Source organism: Falco rusticolus, chromosome 7, assembly GCF_015220075.1.
Source record: "Falco rusticolus isolate bFalRus1 chromosome 7, bFalRus1.pri, whole genome shotgun sequence".
NCBI lineage: Eukaryota > Metazoa > Chordata > Aves > Falconiformes > Falconidae > Falco > Falco rusticolus.
In genome coordinates this window covers 36,080,586-36,096,658 of record NC_051193.1, presented here as the reverse complement: position 1 = coordinate 36,096,658, position 16,073 = coordinate 36,080,586, and the positions used below count along the sequence as shown (strand labels likewise).

At 53.8% G+C, this 16,073-nt stretch overlaps 1 protein-coding gene across 9 annotated transcripts in view; it reads right to left on the bottom strand.

Moving 5' to 3' along the window:
- Positions 1 to 10,680: 10,680 nt before the first annotated feature.
- LOC119150695 (exocyst complex component 3-like protein 2) overlaps positions 10,681 to 16,073 on the bottom strand; it is a 55,139-nt gene continuing 49,746 nt past the window's right edge. For all 9 annotated transcript variants that reach the window (XM_037393351.1, XM_037393349.1, XM_037393347.1 and 6 more), the window contains one exon: positions 10,681 to 14,815. The gene's annotated coding sequence lies outside the window, so the exon portion shown is untranslated. The remainder of the gene's footprint in view (positions 14,816 to 16,073) is intronic.

Below are 16,073 nucleotides of genomic sequence, written 5' to 3'. Positions count from 1 at the left end.
AGACCGCAGTTAGAACATCCCTGGTGTAAGGCAACATCCTCACCATCATGGCCCCATCTGCCTCTCTGCAGTTCTTATGAAACAAAACTTAAAAACTTGGGGACGACAAGGAGAGGTCCCTGTGCCCTGAGGTACAACACTCAAACGTAATGTGGGGATGGAGGAAGGACAGGTGTGTGATATGCTTGGACAGACCCTTGTAAACCCTAGGAAACCTGGCAGATCTGTCTCTTTTTGCAGCCAATTCAAGTGGGAAGGGTGCAAAACTGTTGGGTGAGCCTTGGAGAAGCACAAAGCAGCTGTACCCCCTTTGCACTGCGGCCCCATGCCCAGGAAGGGCTCCTCACCAGGGCAGGGATGGGCAGGCTCCCTCCAGCATGGGGCCTGCGTGGCAGCAGACACGGACCCTGTGGCAAGGGCAGCCCTTGGATGTTTCTAAGTAACCTGGAAGGCACCCACAGAGCCTGGCCCCCTCCTGTCAGGTGGCACCAGCAGCTGGCAGGCACCTTCCTCACCTCTCTCACAGTGATGCACTGGGGAAGAGCCAGCCCTCCTCGGCCAGGAGAAATGGCACCTCACAAACCCACTGGTGTTCTTGGAGGGGGTGAGCAAGGGAGCAGAAAGGAGATGCAGATTCTGTAGCCTAGTGAGGTTTCTAAAAGGCAAAGGCTCTGAGAGAAACTGGGAAGCAATAGGATTAATCAGAAGGTCTCACAGGGACAAGTAACAGAGCAAAGATGGGAAATAAGGAGCAATGTTTATATTGGAGGGGTGTCCTTCCATGCAGGGTTGTGCTGGGGTCTCTGCAGGAACCTGGGCAGGGGTGACAGTCAGGTGACAGCTTTTTCAGATGATACCAAATGACTCATGGCAGTAAAAGTGACCTTATGATGCTGAGCAAGCAAGTGTTCAAGTGGCAGAGGAGGTCTATGCAAAGGGATGCAAAATTCTTGTTTTACATACAAAACGGGGGAGTCAAATGAGATCCTGGGCAGATAGCTCTGTGGAAATGTTACTTAATGTGAGGAAGAAAGAAGAAATCTCAAATTAAATGTGAGGACTTAATAAGATGGGAAAAAGGGAACAGATCAGGAACAGGAAATCATGCCATAACAGACTCACGGCAGCCTCAGCTCGAGGACTGTGAGTTTGGGTCCCTCCATCTTAAAGAGGTGCTACCTAGATGAGCAGTAGGTCTAGAGCAGAGGCTTGGAACAGCTTCTCGGTGAGCAGGACAGGACTCTCCCAGCTGGAAATGGGACAACTGAGGATGGGGGTCTGCAGAATAATGGAGGAGTACAGAGGGTGGAAAGAAGAAAACGGTCTCTTCCTACACAAGAGGTATCAGAGGAAGGTAGTAGGTGCATGACCCAAAGCCAGAAAACTGAAGCTTTTTTCACACAAGGTGTAATTAGGCTGCAGCAGCTCCTGCTACAGGATGCTGTGGTTGTTAAGAGCTAAGCTGTATGCAGAAAGCAGCCAGCTCAAGGATGGAGAGGGGGCAAGAGAAACAAAACAACACTGAAGGTTCTTAAATACAGACACTGCTCTGGCTCAGGAATTGCATAAGCTGCAAATTATTGGTGTCTGGGAGAGTATGTGGGGGCGGATCATGCTTCTCCCATCCCTTCTGCCTTCCCTGGACATCTATTCTGGTCACTGTCTCAGGTAGGACACTGGGCACTTGACCCACGCAGCTATCCTGCTGCCAGACTACCCAGCTATTTGAGGCTTGTGGCTTGTGTCACTTGGCTCCATACAATCTGAATTTTGTGTTTATTTTAACAATTTTGATGTAGTGCCAGAAGTTCAGGAGAAGCAGTGAGTGCCTCTGTGAAAGGTCACCCTTAGACTCTGCCAAACCTCCGTTGTGCTCATTTTCAATCCCAAAAGCAGTATGGGAAGTCAGATTGCTAAACCAGTCTTCTTGTAGTTCTTCCCCCAAAATATCTTCTGTGCTCTTTCTTCTTGTCACCCAGCAGAAAAACAGAAGAAGGCTGATACTACATTAAAGAGAGGGAAAGTCTTCAGAAGAGAGGAACTGCACTTACAAATCTAAGTCAGCTTTAGCTCACCAAGAACTCCCAAATGTTTTCACTGTGGAATTCTGGTTTCATGGGAGCCTGGAGCTCTGCCTCACATCCTTGTGTGCAGCTAGGACATGTGTTTATACTCCAGTCATGTCAACAAGAACAAACTTCCCAAGCAAGCACCACTTCTTGGTTCCATGCCTTGATAAAGCAGGGCCTTGCAGGAAATTCCACCCATGCCACAGGCTCTTGGGAGGCCTGGCTTCCCAGGAAGCAATACAAAAATATAGGTACTCAATGCTGACAAGCTTCAGACTGGGAAGGACCATCCAGTGGCACAAGGAAATTCCTGTCCTTCCACTCTACCCTTTTCTGGTCACCAGCAGGGACTTCATCTGTCCCATCTGGTCCTATCCCAGTGTGGTGTGTGGTGAAGAAAACAGACTCCTGACACTGAGGAGATGCAAACCCCTCTAGTCCACTTACTTAATGAAGTTTTCCCTCTCTTTGTTTGCCCTTTCTTTTAGTACAGTAGGCCAATGTTTAAAAATTAGAGAATGGTAAGTGTTCTTCACTCCAGCTTTCTGCTCCATCGTACTCCCTCTCACCCTATGATTGGGAATAAACTCCTCAGACAGAGTCCCCAGAGCCTTCACCTCCCACTTCTTTTCAGGTGGGTGAGAAGTGATGATCCATCATACATAAGCACTCGGACAAGCTGTAAGTAAAGCTTGGCCTGGCCACAGGGCTCCCAGGGTGACAGCACCGCTGAAAGGGAGATCTGGGGGCCTCCACTCCACCTTCCCATTCAAAGCAGGTCCATTGCCAGTACTAACTCAGGTCATCCCATGGTTTTGCCTAGCAAAGTCTTGAAAAATCTCCAACTGGAGAATCCTCTACCTCTCTGAGCTGCACCACCTTCTAGGGCAGAAGTTTTTCCCTGACATTGAACCTGAACTTTCCAAACCACAGTCTGGCCCATTTCCCCTTGGTGCATCACCTGCTGCTACTGAGAAGACTTTGACTCTGTCACTACTGTAACCACCACTCACGTAGGTTGATGTCACATCTTCTTTTATCTTCCTCTTTGCCAGGTTAAGCAAGCCCAGCTTCTGCAACCGCTGTTCATTGGCCGTGTGGTCCAGACCCACCTGCTGGACCCTCTCACTGACAACACATCCATTACTGGGGCAACTCTCTTCTGCTTGTGTTTTTAGACATGAAGGACTTCAGTGGAGATCCTTCTGGCCAACAACTTGGCTTTCCAAAACTAGTGACTATCAGAGGACAGGCTTGTCCCCAAGCCCCCTGATGCTGGTTCCTACAGCCCTGGGGGAGATGCTGGAAGCATCAGCCCAGGCTAGAGGACAGCCTTTGCTCTCAATGTCTTTACAGTGTCAGCACCTCAGTGGTGCAGCAGTGCTGCCCTGCCTATGCCGGCAGAGCCCGGCAGCCCCAGGAGAACCTGCTCAGCAGAGGAACTCGTACACAGCCCTCCCTTATGGCCAAGGGAGAGGTACCCAGCTGCATCCTATCTGAGGTGAAAGGGGAGTGTCATCAGTGCTGAAACCATAGGAGTCCAGCATTGTGCAAAAGGTTTGAAGGCTACCATAAGCATCTCTGCGTTTATGAAAATGGAAATCAGGTGGTGTCTAAATGAACCCAGAGTGTTGTTCCTTCGGAGCAGCTCTCTGTCATTTCTCCACAGATAGAGGGGCTGCCTCTTTGGGAAGAATACATATTTTCCAACCAAATGGCTCAAATCACACTCTGCCTTCATTGGTAGCTACAGCCTTGCTTTGACACAGTCCTCGAAGCATGCAGAAATATGAGCTTGCATCATGCCTGGCAGCCTCCACTGTTTCCAAGGCTTGGGGAGACATGTGACTTCCCAGAACTGCTCCCTTTCCCGCATCCTTCCAGCCATGCCAGCCCTTAAATATAACCCCAGCATTCTGCTGGGATAGCAGAGGGAAAACCCTAAACACAGGCCATAACCTCAGGACATTTGGCAGCTCCACCTCTGCTGAAGACCAGGACAGACACAAGCCAGACACCACGGATTTGATGCATGGCCTTGCAGCGAGACAGGACAAACTCCCTGCACCTTCCTGCAGCTGGGACATGCATGGCAAAATGCAGCACGGCACAGAGCAGCAGGGCTGCAGCTTTAACATGGAAACTGAGGCACAGTGTTGCTGTCTGACAGCTCTTCCCAGGGCCATGTGCCAAGGTCTCCCCTGGCATCCTAAAGCCTTTTCAGCCCAAAGCTCAGCTGCAGAAGTGGTTTATCTGGAGCGCACCCACTCAGGGCAGTACCCGTTCCCAAAACGGCCCCGCGCTGCCCCAGAGGCTGGCAGCACTGAAGGCTCCCATGTGTGTGAGGCAGCCTGGCTGTCCTCAGCCTCTGGGCTGTGCTCCTTCCCAGATCTCTTATACCCCCCAGTCTGCTATTTTGGAGAGATCCCCTTTTCCTTCCAGGTCTCCCAGCTCTGATGCATCCTTCCCACCTTCCCGACAGGCTCAACCTAGCCATACCTGTAGGTTGCCCTGCTTTGATGCCACGGATGCCTCTTGTGAGCCTGAGCCTCCACAGATGCCTTGGGAAATGCTCCTCACCCCTGCACTGAGTATGCAGGGCTCAGTGCTGCTTTCCTGACCCCCTTCTTCATGGGGTAGGAGAAGGAATCTGGCCCTGGGCAGAGGAAGGTAGGCACCAGGGACGGGGAGACCAGAGAGACACTGATTCTCAGGACAGGAGGAGCTGGGAAAATTAAGTCGGTGCAGGCAGGTTGCAGCAGGCACAGATGTGACAGGAGAGACCCTGCGGCAGGTCAGTCTAGGGAGAAAGTGGCATTTAGAGGAGCAGGCAGCTCCTCAGGAAATAATATTGAAGGCATGAAGAAATCTCCTGGTGCAGAAGGAGGATGTGCAGCATGATGGGAATTCAGCTGAATCATAAATTCCTTAATCCTCTGAACTTTGAGAAGGCATTACAGAAAGAAAACAAGTTATTGAAATTCCAGGAGATTCATATAAAACTGTGGCACAAGCATCTGGGGAGCAACTGGCAAACTGAAGCGCAGATGCTGGTACTGAAGGATGAGGATCACCAGGGGAACACAACTGTAAGTGCTCAGAGATGCATCTGCTCCAGCAGCAGCACAGGCTTAAGCATTAGCCTGTCACCCATCACAGCTGCCCCCTCCCCAGCCCCCAACAGCAGCACTAGCACCAGGGGTGGGGACATGTGGTGGGAGCTGCTTACACCAACAACGCTGCCAAAAAATAAATGAAATAAGATAATGCTAACAAACTGTGCATCCAACTGCAGCCTAAATAAATCAGAGGCTTCCAGAGGCAGATTTCATCCACCCAACTTGTCCCAGCACAGCATGTTTGGAAAATTGCTTGAAACTATCTCACAGCCATCCACCACAATGGCCGAGAAAGAGGGGGCTCCCTGGGCAAGAGCAAGCAGTGCTGATCTTAAAAGAGGGAGAGGAATAAGCCCTGGGGCTATTTCCTGGAAAAATACTGGTAGAATTAAAAAGGTTTAAGTACGAGAATGATACCAAGACAATACGCCAAGACTGTTTTAATCAAATTTGCTCTGCATAAATCCATTTCCTCTCCCTCCATGGAAGGAGTTTCTCCTCCCTGAGAGCAGAGCAGCTGCAGATGTTGGGACTACTGACTTCAGTAAGGTTTTTGACACCGTCTCAAGTACCATTCATGCAAATAGCAACCATGGTCCCTGCCAGTGCCAAGCACTGCAGGGACAAGGCAGCAGAACAGAAGGGGTGTTACTGCTGGCCATGGCTTGGTGCAGGTCTCGGGAGCATCGCACATCTCTCTGGGCCTACAGACCTCAGGCTGAGGGTCTGCTCTTGCAAAGCTGCTGGGAGGCAGTCACAGAACTGGATGGAGGTTCATGATCAGAGCAATTGAGTGTGAGTCCACAGGAGTCTGGACTGAGCCAGGTTCATTAATAATTTGGATGCTGAAACCCAGAAGATGCCCATAAGAGATTCAGGGACTGTATATGTGGTGACCAGGGATAAGGAACAGAATCTGAATTTATCTAGTAAAACAAAAAAATCAATAGAATGCAATTCAACCAGAACAAGAACAGCTTATGGCAATGATACAGAAGTAAACAACTGCACAAATACAGGGAGGAAATTGTCCATTCAGTAATAACTGCAAAAACCCAAACACTCTGCAGTAATGATGGGTCATGAACGGGTTGTGTCAACACACTGCTGTGAAAGAGGAAACCTCTAGCTGGGGCTTGCAAAAAGGAGTGACACCTGGACAACATGGAAACAAACTCCCCTGCTCCAGCTGTCATCATCGGATCTTGGCTACTGTACAGCATCCACTCTTGGCACTCTAGAGTCCAAAAGAAAAGAGAGAGAATGACTGACAGTCCAGAAAATTGATGTCCAAGTAAGCACTGAAGAAACCAACATAGTCTACTTTATGAAGGACGGCAGGGCTAGGCAAGATGTTGGTCCTCAAACCGGTAAAAAATGCTTCAGAAAGAAACACAGTAAGGGGAAAGCAAGGCAAGGCAAGGCCGTCTTCAGCTCCATGGTGTCTTTGATACCAAACCCTGGTTGCGTGATGGCAGCTCTTCCCTGATCATTCCTAGGAAACCACTCGCTCAAGGCTTGCTCATACGTTGTGAATGCACGAGGTTTGCCGGCAGCTCTGCGCTCCTCCACGGCCCTGGTGTTGGAGCAGGCAGCAAGGGAAAAGGTGCCAGAGCTCTGCCTCTGGAGCCTGTCTGTCCCACCAGCACACCTCGTTTCTCATGGCATTCCTCCCCTCGCAGCGCTGCTGCAGGACCCCCCAGGACCGAGGCACCGGCACCTGGACAGCCAGGGCAGCCGCAGCCCGGGGATGGGCAGGTCCCCTGTGCCAGGACAGCTGCCAGCAGGGCGAGAGCTGGCAGCAGGGCTTTCCTCAGGGCACGGGAGGAGCCGGCTGCAGCTGGGGAGCCGCTGGGCAGGGTGAGGGCTGGCCAGGGTGGGGACAGACCTGTCACAGAAAGCCGAGCCAGCTGGCAGGGTGCTAGCGGGACGAAAAGCGCAAGCAGGATGGGAGAAGGGGGCTCGTCTGTGGGCCCTTCGCCAGGGCACAGAGCCGGTCCCCCGGCCCCACCGCATCACCCTGGCGGGAGAGCGGGGTGAGCCTGCCGGCGAGGGGCTCTGCAGCCCCCCGGGGCCGGGACCCCCAGGGCCCGCACTGGGTGGCAGGGCAGGACACGGGTACGTGTCGGTGCCCCCAGGAGGCAGCAGATTTGCCGCTGGTTGTGCCACGAGGGTGGCAGCCGGCGGGACGGGGCCCTCGGGTGTCACACAGCGGCTGGCCGCGGGTGTCACACAGCGGCTGGCCGGGGGTGTCACGCAGCGGCTGGCCGGGGGTGTCACGCAGCGGCTGGCCACGGGCCAGCGCCGGCCCGGCACTGGGCACGGGTTTGGCCGGAGGGATCCCCCGCGTCCCGCAGCGCCGCCGCGCCCCCGCCCCGCCGGGGTGCCGGGCAGCCCCCCCGCAGCCCCGCAGCCCCGCAGCCCCCCCGCAGCCCCGCAGCCCCGCAGCCCCCCCGCAGCCCCGCAGCCCCGCAGCCCCGCAGCCCCGCAGCCCCGCAGCCCCCCCTGCCCCACGCGCGGGCCGTGCCCCGCAGCCGGTCTCGGGCGCTCCGGCGGGTTTTACCGCCACCTAGCGGCGGCCCGGCAACACGGGGCGGGGGGCGCGGCTGAGGCTGCAGGCGGGGGCGATCGGACCTCCTCGCTTGGGGGGGAAGAGACCGACCCCCACCTGCCCACAGCCTCCGAACGTTTACCTCTTCCCGCAGACAGCAAGTGATGGGACAAGAGGACACGGCCTCAAGTTCTGCCAGGGGAGGTTTAGTTTTGATACTGGGAAAATTTCTTCACCGAAAGGGTGGCCAAGCACTGGCACCGGCTGCCCAGGGAGGTGGTGGAATCACCATCCCTGGAGGTGTTTAAAAAATGTGCAGATGCGGTGCTTAGCGGATGGGCTCGGCAGTGCTGGGTTAACGGTTGGACTTAATCTCAAAGGTTTTATCCAGCCTGAGTGATTCTGAGGTGACCACACGCAGGGCTGTGTTTGGGGTCTGCCCTGAGAGCAGGCAGCAGAGGCAGCCCCCCTGCCAGGGGACCTGCTGGCACAGGGCTGAGGGGTAACACCAGACCTCACTAACAGCTGCAATGAGTTACATGGGAGGGGGTGCTGCAGCACCCCCAGCCCAGGGCTGCACCCTGGCAGGCAGATGCCTCGCTCTTTGCAATTTGCTCCGTGCTGCTGCTTTACAGGAGAGCTGGCAAAGCCCATCACCAATGTGTCCTGGCAGCCAGCCCAGGGCCGCATCCCAGGCACCTGGGCAACCTGCAAAAGATTCTTCATCATGAAAGGTCATGAAACATGATTACAGCAAGGCCCCTGAGGCCATCACCATGTGGGTTATTGGCTGAGTCAGCCCCCACAGAGGCTCTGCATCACCAGTGCCCACGCTGGGGGCACGCACTGTCAGGGATGTCCAGCCACTCCAGCAGCAACTGCCCGAGTCATCTCTCAAGACAGGCAGGTCGCAGCACAGAGAGGAGGGGTCGGTGCTTTCCCTTCTGCTGCCGTGCACGGGACCAAGGTGCAGTTGTGGCTGTGTCCTGCCCATTGCAGCCTGTCCTTCAGCCTCATGCCCAGGCACCATCACCACTGCCTCTCCACAGCAGCACCGGGGGCAGCCAGCAGCCCCCGAACTCCCCAGCTCCACTGACAGAATCACAGAACAGTCAGGGTTGGAAGGGACCTCCAGAGATCACCTAGTCCAATACCCTACTAAAATAGGTTCTCCTAAAGCAGGCTGAACAGAACCGCATCCAGGCAGGTTTTGAATGTCCCCAGAGAAGGAGACTCCACAACTTCTCTGGGCAGCTGGCAGAGCAGCCCCACACCAGCCCCTGGCTGCCCTGGCCGAACAGCCTTGCCTGGAGCTGAAGCAGGGAGACCCGCAGGTGTGAGGAGCAGCTCCAGCCTGAGGGGATGAGGTTGCCCTTGAGTGGCCCCAGCCCAGAGCTGCATGCACAGACAGGTGCTGCCACCCACACCAGGACACTCCTGGTATGTTGTCACCCATGCAGCAAGGGTGTGAGGCCACTGACATGTGGCAGGATTGCCAAATGCAGTCTTGTGCAGCGCCAAGGCTTCTTCCATGCTGGTCTTTACATGGGTGCTTCACACCAGGCAGAGCACAGCCCTCAGCCTGCACACAAAAGTGCTCTCCCCCTTCTGCAGAGCTTTTAACAAAGAGCTGGTGTTTAGCAGCTACCCCAGCTCCTTTCTGGGCTGCAGCACCTCGGCATGGGCTCATCCTTCCCCTTGCCTGACCCAGCTCTCCCTCCCAGGTTTAGTTCATGCTGGATGAGACGCCAGCAGACACAGAATGATAGAATCGTAGAATAATTTAGGTTGGAAAAGACCCTTAAGATCATTGAGTCCAACTGTAAACCTAACTATGCTAAGTCCACCACCAAACCATGTCCCTATGCACCATGTCATGAGTGAAATGGGCCATGGACCATGTGGCAGCACCAGCAGGAGCCACAGCTGGTGTCTGGGAATGGAGATTCAGGTCTTTCTCAGCACTGGGCAGTCTGGAGGGGAAAAAAATGAGATCATTCAGCATAGTACTTGTATTAAGCACAGAAGACCAGTGTAGAGAAGTCCGGAGGGTATAATCCAGTGAAGAAAAAATCCTGATACTCATCTGTGAACCAAATTTGCTTTGCATTTTGTTCCAAAACCCTGAAAGGATATATGATATAACAAACCACTCCAGACAGTCTGCTCTTGTAAAAGTCCTTGCAAATACTTTGTCCCAGCCCTGAAACACGGGGGGTTTCCCAGCAGCTGTTTTAAACCCAGCCCATTTATTTCAGCTGCTGGCAGACTGGCACCCCTTTGAGAGCAGCCCCTCTGAGCAGTGCACAGTGGCCCCCGCAGAGGCTGGGTGAGCCAGGGTGGGCAGGCACAGCAGCCCCACTGCCCCACGCGCTCTGCCAAGCTGCAGGTAGCAGCAAGCAAACTCCCAGCAAGGGAACATCCCAGTCTGGTGCGGGCAAGGGGGCGGCTTGGGAGGGTGGCTGGGAGGAGTCTGAAAACCACAGCCCTGGGGATGGTGATAGGAGAGTTAGCAGGTGCAGAGCTGTCAGCTAGAGCTCAGAGAGAGGTAACTGCCCCTCTGTGCTTTTATAGGTGTGTTTGTATGTGTGTCTAAATCTGTGCAGATAAAGGTGCCGCTGTGGGGAGAGAAGGAGGGAGGCAAACCCATGCAGGACTATTTATTTCAGCTGTTCATTTGCTATCGCAGAAGTGGAGCTGACCTCCAACACGATGCAGGTGGTGGACAGGCATCCAGAGGTGAGGGCAGAAACCTGTCTTCTGGTGCCAATATGGCCTTAGGTCAGATTAAGCCAACCTTACCCTAAAGCCCTTCACTGCAGCAGGAACTCCAGCTGCTGTGGAGAGGGAAGAAAACAGTTCCTCGGGTCCTGGCTCTCAGCCTCTGCGTGCACTCGCGTGCTCCGGCTGTTTTTATAAAGTGCAGGACACAACCTGACAATTCTGCTCATCACTTTATTTCGCCATCTTCCCACAAAACTGCCTGTTACTTGGCTGGCAGAAATATCTACACGCTCTGTGCATCCTACTTTACACCAGAATCCCCAGCACCCCAGTAAGGGGCCACTTACAGCCCACACAAGTGATATGCCACGCAGGCGTATACCCCTGTAATACCCCATAATAATAATACAAACAAGAAAGATAAAAGAGCCAGGGCCTTTTCTGTGTCCCAGTGCCACTAGATGGCACCAGGTGTGTACCCTTCCCAGCCCGGGGTGCCGGCAGGGGGACACTGGGGGGACCGAGCCCAGCCCTCCGGCCAGAGCAAGAGGCTTCAGCACATGCTGGTGGTGCCTCCATCCCGCACGAAGCGGGGGGGTGCTGGGGTAAAGGCTGACATTTCAGCCTTAAAATGAAGCCTTCAGCCATGTGCTGCGGTGTTTCCCTGCAGGGAAATTACCTGCCATGGCTTTTGTGGTGCCACCGACCCTGCACGTGCACCCATCCCACCCGTGGGTCGAGCATCGCTCCCAGCTGGGAGCTGGTAGAGCCTGAGCCTGGAGAGCCTCAAAAGCGGGTGCAAGTTATTCCAGTTAATACAGGGACCAGTGTACTAGTTTCCCAGCATTGACAGGCTCCTCTTGTGAGAGGAGAAGAAAGGGAATAAAACACAATTTACTGTATAATTTTGCAATCCACTAGTGGCTTGCCTTCTCTAAGGTCTCACAGTTTTAGGGATTGATTCTCCTCGTGCACATTTGCTATCCAACACAGCTCAGCATGTCCAAAACCCTCAGCAATACCTGTTTTTCCATCACTGAGCCCTCCCTTCACTGTCACACATCCTTGGCAAAGCCACCAAATCAACCGGGGAAGCACAGCTGGCACCTCAGCAAATGTCAGGTCTTTCCTCAGACCCTGCAGCATAATTAAGGAGCATCTGTTTTCCACTGTCTTCAGCACTGAGCACTGAAGGTGACTGAAGGTGACCCTGGGAGATGAGAGCTCAAATGACAGGGATGGCTGGCGAGGCTGTGCCACACACACCACCTCAAAAAGACCAGCCAAACCCCAGCCCCGAGCAGTGTGGGGGACATGGGTGACAAATCATCGCTCACCACACAAACCGTCGGCCTGGTGCAGAGCCAGAGAGATCATGGACAGAGAGCAGCTTCCAAAAAAGCCAGGGCATCAAACCACCAGGAGCAGCATGTCACTTCTCGCTGCCCATGTCCCCGGGGCTGGCACGTCTGGGTTGTGGGTGAGCATGGCAGTGGCATGACCCTGGCACCAAGGGGATCCCAGTGAGCAGAGGGAGTGGGAAAGGGTCTTTGTGCCGGGACCCTCTAGGTGCTGAGCTCCAAGCAGTCCTGGCCTGCACGTGGCAATGGTACCACTGGACATGAAGGCAAGTGGGAGATGCTCAGCACGGTTCTGTGGTGGCCCTCGCAGGCTGATGGAAATGGCAGTACTGCCCCTGCCCACATCCTGAGGCCACAAGATAATCCTGCAGAAGGATTCTGAGCGTGACCCTGCTTCCCAGCCCTCCACAGAGAGCAACACAAATCCCACACAAGCGCTTTAACCCCAGCCTAGCGTGAAGGCTCGAGAGGAGGAGGCTGGGTCATTCAGGAAGGTCAGGGCACACAGCAGAGTGGGTTACAATTCCCCCAGATAAGGGAAATGCCTGATCCCCCTTCCCCACAGCCTCCCTCCCTTCCTTGATCACCCCAGATAGTCCCTGGAGTGACCCAGCATCCCCTCTCTGCTGCCTCCCTTCCTGGGGAGGCACCAGGAGCCTCCCCACACAACATCTGCTCTCCCCAGGAGACTCGTAGGTGGCTGAGGACAACCCGCTCACACCATCTGTCTCCACACCAGGTGGCCTCTCCCCATGACCCCCCCATGCCCACCTCAGCCAACATCCCTGAGCCCTCCGCTCTGGAAAACCTCAGGTGTGCTGCCAGCAACTAAACCTCATGGACAGATTCAAGTCTTTATTTGCCCTCTCCAAGACTGGATGCTACACGTAGGGTGCAGAAACTCACCGCTACGAAACCTCATTGGAAGCGGTGCTCCTCTGCACAAGCAGAGAGCAGAAGATGCTGCCCAGCCCCTGCCCACGCTGCAGAGACAGGCACAGCCGTGATGGCGCGTGGCTTGTCCTCAGCCATCTCATCCAAAGGGTCAGTAGCAGCAAGCCCAGCCTCCCCCATGGCTCCCAGCCACTGCCTGCAAGCAGGACATACCCTCAGCTTACTGCGAATGTCAAACGGCAGACGTACATAGGCATCGACATGTACATGGCAGGAGCCATCCGCATGCTGTGGGATTATTTTTAGCCTGACCGTGATCGAAATGTCAGAGGGGGGTTTATTTATTTTCTCTGGAAGGCTCATTGCTTGAAATACCCATCGGCAGAGGCTGACCTGACCCTGCTGTCACAGTCGGGTCCGTCATCCCTTCCCGCCCTTGAAAATAATGTGCAATTAGGCAGGAGGGGAGGGTGATGGGCCCAGTGTGCCCAGCAGGGCTGAAACCCTTCAGAGGGCAGGTGTCCATCCAGCCCCACAGCCTGACCCACACCTACCTGTCCAAGCTACAGCTCCCCCAGCTCCCACAACGTCCCCACATCCTGGGAAAGGTCTCACCAAAGCTGCAATGAACAGCTATAAAATGCAAGAGATGCAGGAGCTGGGCTTTTGAAGCAGACACGCAGTCAGGAAGGGCAGGCGGGCCACGGGCTGCTCTCACTGCCCTTTAATGATATGAGGGAGGGAGTGTAATGATGCTGAGCTCTGCTGGTGCCCCAAAAGCTCACAGAGGACTCTCCCTGGCCACGGAGCAGCCTGCTGCTTTCCTCTTCTCTGCCACTCGCCATGCTCTCAGCGCTATGTCCGGAACAAAGCTCATGACAATTATAAACCTGCCCCAACTCCTGTCAACCTCACAGGACCCTGCCTGCATGAAGGGCTCTGGGTAGACAAGTCCCCTGGGCCAGGACCCCCATGTCCCTGGGGGGATGGCACAGCACTGCAGAGTACAGCAGCACCCACCCGAGCCTGTGCTGCACAGATTTGCCCCTTTTTTGTTAGGGAAGCAGATCTGAGGGGGAATGGCTGCTCCGAAAAGCACTGGTATGTCTGAGGTGGCAGAGCTTTTTCGCTTGTTTACACAGCCAGAGAGGAGCTGTAATGGCCTATCTTAACACAATAGCAAAGGAGGGCCTTGAACTAAATCCAGCTGGAGGTCGTGACCAGTCCATAGATAACTGGGAAGAAAAGTCAGTGTTTTCCCTGCGGAACTACCTATTTACATCTGAAAACAGCACAGAACTTGCCCAGAGGCTGGGACAAACAGCTCCTTTCACTGCCTGCTTCCCATGAGGCTTTCCCCTCCGTCTCCAAGAGGAAATTTCCAGTAACTGAGGTACAAAAATGAATGCAAGATTCTGCTCCAGAGCCAGCTGTAAAACTCATATGGGAAGAGCCCCCCACCCCACAGCCAGCACCACAGCAGGCTGCCCCCAAAGCAGGTCACAGCCTTCGTGTGTGGGGAGCGAGGAAAAAAAGCAGCTCTGCCTGTACCCCTCCTGGAGCTGGTCAGGCTTCAGGGGGGTGGATCCAGGTGCCCAAAGCTGCACGCACCACCAGCACCACAGGCTAGGCAGGATTCCCTAACGGAGGGTCCTGGGTCCCTGGGGGAGGTTGTGATGTCATGTCATCTGCTAGGACACTGTGTGGTACAGCAGTCACGCTTTGTGTAAGATTGCATGAAACAAGGGATGGAAACAGAGAGGAATTTGGCGAGGAGGAACCTTCCTCCTCCTCCTCCCCATACCACCATGTCACGTCCTGGGAATAATCACTGGGACTCAGCTGAGTGGCAATATCTAGGAAATTTTGAAGGAATGTCTTTCTGCCATATCCCTCACATTCATCTTCTGCTTGGACTATGCATAGAAGATTAGGATTTGGGCCATATGGTTTTCCTGCAAAAGTACAGGAATTGTGTCTTCCATAAGTGCCAGGCTTCTCCGCTGATCCAGCTGCAAGGGTCCCTGAAGCTTTCAGGGATCTGTGATTGCAGATGCTGCCATGTGGGAGCAAGGCCTCACGTTTCTCACAGCAGGCCTGAGGGGAAAGCAAGAAAAAAGCTGGGTAATTAAACAGCACTCATCAGAACATGTGCAACAGCCAAAGAGCAAAAACACCGTTCCTACACCCAGGCTCTTGCACAAAGCTGTATCAACATTTACCTGCTGAAAATCTCTGGTTCCTGGGCTACTCTGGCTAAAGCAATCCATGGGCTCACAGCTGTGGGCAGCATCCCTGCTGCTTCCTGCCTACTCCAGCCAAACCTGCTCAATCCTTTTCCCAGAGGTCATTTCATGCTAATGCCAAACAACCAAAGATAACTCTTTTCCAAAGTCCTCACACTTCCACACACAGAAGGGACAAGTATGTGCAATGTTGTGTTTCTCGCTGGGAGAAAGCAGCCGATTCCCAGCGTACCTGCAGGTCACACCCCAAAGCATGGCAGCAAAATCCAGGGCTGGGATGGAAGGAGGAAGGTGACCTTCCTTTCAGCACATCCCATAATTTATTTCACCATTACTGCTAGCCCTGAGCTTGGGTGAGGCTACCAACCTGTGCTACACATGTGCTTCCACCGCCCTGCAGACTCAGCCAGGTCTTCTGGGGTTTGGGAGCCTATTTACCCAGGGGATTTCAGCAAACAGGAGATTAAGTGACTTATGGTGTTTTAAAAAACATGTTCCTGAATATCTCTCCTAAAGCAAAGGTGATCCCATGGGTAATTCCTTTAAAAGAGGGTATAAAAGTGTGTGGCTGATAGCCAGTTCATTATATCAGAATTAGTTTTCATTAGGAAGGGAAAACTTGTGTGCTTATTAATTGTTTCTCTAATTGCTTTCCCTCCCTGCTACCAGGGTAGCCCACTGTCTGCTTATGCCTTGAGGCCCCAGGTCAGAACCCTGCATAACTCATCCCGGATCTGCTAACGCAGGAGCTATAAATACACGGTGACACCGGAGAGCAAAGGAGGCGGCAGAGAGGGACTGTGCTTCCCAACCTGAGATACTCCGTCTATCAGCTTATCCAACAGCAGGTGACTGGTGACAATCTGCAAATATTAACTGAGGGGGACTGTTTCTGATAGCCGAGGGCTCTGGCTTGGCAAAGATAAAACAAAATTCTCTGGTTCCCAGCTGGAGCTGGACAAATATGGACGAAAAAGAAGTTGCAGATTATTTAAGGTGAAGCAAACAGCTGCATGTTCTCCACTGAGTACTTTTAAACCATGAGGACCTACTTAGTTTCAAGATCTGCTGCAGCTTACCCACCCCCACAAAAAAAAAAATAAATGCCT